General features: G+C 43.6%; 1 long non-coding RNA gene across 1 annotated transcript; it reads left to right on the forward strand.

Annotated features, from left to right (window-relative positions):
- The first annotated feature begins 1,149 nt into the window (after positions 1–1,149).
- On the forward strand, positions 1,150–3,732 carry LOC103463146 (uncharacterized). Its single transcript, XR_014087183.1, has 2 exons — positions 1,150–1,757; positions 3,375–3,732. It is a non-coding gene; the product is annotated as an uncharacterized LOC103463146 (long non-coding RNA).
- The last annotated feature ends 761 nt before the right edge of the window (positions 3,733–4,493 follow it).

The raw sequence follows: 4,493 nt of genomic DNA on the forward strand, positions 1-4,493 counted from the left end.
CAAGTTAAAGGTGAATAAAACACAGAATATTAAAAACCGTAAAGGCAAATAATACTGTGCAGTTAAAAATGTCCTGCTTAGGTTAAAACAACTGGATGCAATAAAGTTTTATTAGTTCCAAATCATCAGCTGCAAAAGTCAATATTTTTGGAGATTTTTCTTTTGACAAGGAAACGAGCAAAACTTTATTTCTATTTGGATCTACAATAATTTGCACATTCATTTCCTACAAATATCTAATCACTTTGTTCTTCCAATTAATACATTGAACACCAAGACATTAAACAAATCACAGTGAAATTGGTTTTATTCTTTATATTTCCAAATTTTCCAATGTTTTTTCAATGTTTTGGTTCCTGTAACTAAACCTCTGGACCGAGCTGCACCGACCCGGTTCATTAGTGAAACTGTCATCTGGTTCTGACCCAATGAGTGGAGATGATGTTGGTTTCATGATGGAGGTGTGCAGAAATCCAAGCAGCAGCTGGAACCAAACACGACTGGACCAAGACGAGACGCGGACCGACAGGGAGCAGCGACAGGTGGGACTAAATACAGGGAACAACCAGGGAACAATCAGGGAACAACCAGGGAACAATCAGGGAACAATCAGAGAACAATCAGGGAACAACCAGGGAACAATCAGGGAACAACCAGGGAACAATCAGGGAACAATCAGAGAACAATCAGGGACAGCTGGGAACAATCAGGGAACAGCCGGGGAACAATCAGGGAACAAACAGAGAACAATCAGGGAACAATCAGGGAACAGCCAGGGAACAATCAGGGAACAATCAGGGAACAATCAGGGAACCATCAGAGAACCATCAGTGACAGCTGGGAACAATCAGGGAACAACCAGGGAACAACCAGGGAACAATCAGGGAACAATCAGGGAACAATCAGGGAACAATCAGGGAACAACCAGGGAACCATCAGGGAACAACCAGGGAACAATCAGGGAACAACCAGGGAACCATCAGGGAACAACCAGGGAACAATCAGGGAACAATCAGGGAACAACCAGGGAACAATCAGGGAACAATCAGGGAACAACCAGGGAACAATCAGGGAACCATCAGAGAACCATCAGTGACAGCTGGGAACAATCAGGGAACAATCAGGGAACAATCAGGGAACAACCAGGGGTGGACGCGACAACAGGAACTACTTAACGCAGAGAAAACCAAATCCTGACAGAAATATTGCAACACGGTGAATATTTAGTCTGAAAAGCCACATAAAGAGAAAATGTGTTTATTCTAACTCCATATTTCAGGTCCTGGTTTCTGGTTTTGCCGTACTGAGATCAGCGTTGACGGTTTTTCTTTACTTTCAGGATGTTTGCAGTAATAAAACCCAAACTTCTCGTTGCAGCTGCATCTCTTCCCCATTTCAGTTCTGATCTGTTTGCGTTGGATCCTGAATGACGTCACAACTCGACTGTTCGCAGCATGTTCAGGTCTCAGATACAATATCTTCACATGCTGCTGTAAACCCGGGGCTAAGCTAAGCGAGCCGGGTCGGTGATGATCTGATCGGCGCTGCAGGAAAACCCGGCCTTCGGTCTGTGACGATGCAGACGCGCCGCAGACGGCGCCTCCTCTGACGTCACCTTCATCCTCCGTTACTTCACTGCTGAGCTCCGACCGCAGCAGCAGGAACCGAAACCGTCTCACAGACCCGATGCGTTTTCTTTCGCTTTGGTTCAGTGTTTTTGGTAGACGTGAAAAATCCTCCAGCTGCGCCATCCTCAGGTTAAATTAGATATCTTAAACCATCCTGTGTTTATTCTGTTTGTTACACAGTATGCAGATGACACTCTGTGCTCTGCTGTGAAAACCAGCTGCTTGATGCATTCATGTTTTCTAGGAGTTTAAATCTTTTATTTTCAGAACTGATGACCAAACATTCACATTAACTCAGATTAGCTCCTGCATGTCGAGGCATTAAATTCATTTCCAGCCTTGTTTGTCGTAGCATGTAAAAGCTATTTTATCAAGGAAAGCCTGAAACACGAGATCTGATTCTTGCCGTGTCGCTTTGCTTGTTGTGGTGAAGCTGCATGACCGTCGTTTTCCTCCTTGGCTGCTTATGAAACAGAAACTATCACCCACAGTCAGAAATCCTCCTCCGCTTGCCGTCACCGTCCTCCTCGCTGTCATGGTTTGCCATCCGTCGGCGTGGCGACCGCGTACTCCTCCTGTCTGCAGTTTTAAGTAGCGACACGTTTAGGGTTTTTCTGCTGCAGGTTTCTGGTGCTTAAACTTCTACTAAACTCTGAACTCAAAGCCTTTTGTGTGGTTAGGATAAAACACGGCGGTTGTCAAGGCAACAGTGGAGGATACCGGCCAAAAGGACGAACGATAAAAGCAGAATATTCAGAGTGACTCATCAGCAGGACGGTGGTTGGTAGTAGTGTGGTGTGAGTAAACCAAACGTCGCAAACTCAATAGAACATCTCAGTCAGCAATAAGACCGTCTCCCATGGAAGCAGAACCACCGAGTCCTTACAGGATCCGAGTGGATCCGTCAGAGATTCTGCTGTTTGTTATTAGCATTATTGAAACTGATGAGTCTAAAAACTGATCAGAAACGGGGATCAAACATCCAGTCAGCAGCTTGTTGGTTTCATTCGCAGCGTGTTGTGGAGCTGCGGCGAACTCTAAAGCTACAGAGTGAAGATCTGAACCTTTTGTTTCATTTGGATTAGAAAAAAAATCCAGAAAAGTTGAGCGGTGAATAATTAATCCAATTAAAATCGCGGCATCAGAAATGCACAAAGGAGCATGATCACAGATCCTTCCCCCCAGGAACGGCTACAGTAGCACATAAAGAAATACAAATAAATCATCTCCTTGGGTTTCAGAGTGATGTCAGCACACCCAGGGCGGCCATCTTGTTTATTTATTTAAACTCTGAATTCAGGCAAAATATAAGAGCCAGGTTAAGATTTATTTCTTTTTCATTCCTAAAATAGAGTTAGAATATTACAAGAGTTACAGAAACATGAGAGTAAAGTTTTAATAGCAGGTGAATGAAGCAGTGATTTTATAAAAAATAACAAAACATTAATTATCTGAGCTTTTGTTGTTAAAGCAGCTTTTCCTCATAATTTAAAATGTTCTTCTCGTAAACTTGCATCTTTTTTCTGCTCACATTGCGATTATATTCCTGTAATTCAGCAAAAAATGTTTGTATCTTTGTCCTGATACTCCATCGTACAACTCATTGAAATGGAAGCCGCTTTTTGAAAATGTCGTTTCTAATTTCATTAAGAAAAGAAAATGAGAGGAAAAACTGAGTTAAGATTGAAACGGGTTCATTTTACGCCCAGCCTGAGTTTGTTGCTGAATATTTGCTCCGTTTTTCAGATCGTCATCAGAGGCAGGTGTGAAGCGGTGCGAACCTCTCGCCTCTGGGAGCAGACACTGTGAGGTCAGAGGTCAGCTTTAACTACCGGGTTCACGACCTCGAGCTGGACGGACTCCCAAAGACCTCAGCTGGCCGCCGGCATGGAGGCCGGGAACCAAACAGAGTTCAAGGCCTGAAGCTGGACTTTTATGATGCAGCTCTGGTTTAATCCAGCAGCAGAAACTCAGAAACTCGTCCCAGACAGAAACGTCTCCCGTCAGCAGCTTCCATTATATTCTGCTAATGTTGAAAAAGCACATTTTCACAATTTCAGTGTCATTATTAAACAAGACACAATTAAAATCATGCGTGAATTAAGTTTCTTCATTATAAGACATGCTGCATCATCATCCTGTTACTTCCTGTCATCTTCTTCTTTGTCGTTTCCGCCAGTAGTAACATCCTGTTGTTGTAAAAACTTTTTTTTACACTGTTTAAAACTTTTTTGCTTTAAAAAGCATGTTTTTTTAAGCAAATGTTCATGATTCTGATTTGTTTAACTTTAAGGTAAATAAAAACGCAGCTGGTGAAAGAACTGCACCAGACAATGCGTTGCTTTTTCAGAGAGATCAGAAACTAATCAGTTATCGGAGGTTTAGCTTTTCTGTCCCGACTTCAGAGAAATGCTGCTGGCTCGGCGTTCCCAGAAGGAGCCGGACGCTCCGATCCGCAGCAGAGACCAGGAGCGGGAATCTGAGCGCATTTCAACGGCTGCACATCAGTAATTACAGTAATGCAGCGGCTCCGAGCCGGCAGTGAACGCAGCACCGACCGCATTCATCCGACTTCAAAGCTCAACTTCTGCTCCGACTGCAAATTACAAGAAGGTCAAACAAACAGACTGAAGGTTCCGGGAAAGTGAGGAATTGTCCTCTGTGTCTCCAAAAAAGTCGACCTTTAAAGGTCCGACCGCGGCTGGTTGTGGTTCAGACAGAACCTCTGCTGGGTTCTACAGGACGGGACCAGATCAGGAGGAACCATGAGGACCCGATCCAGAAACAATCAAATCTGTTTACTTATTAGAATAAAATGTTTGGGAAAACTTTCATACAGTCATTTATCTAATCCTGAGGTAGTTT

This window comes from Poecilia reticulata, chromosome 4 (genome assembly GCF_904066995.2).
Source record: "Poecilia reticulata chromosome 4, P_reticulata-male-v2, whole genome shotgun sequence".
NCBI lineage: Eukaryota > Metazoa > Chordata > Actinopteri > Cyprinodontiformes > Poeciliidae > Poecilia > Poecilia reticulata.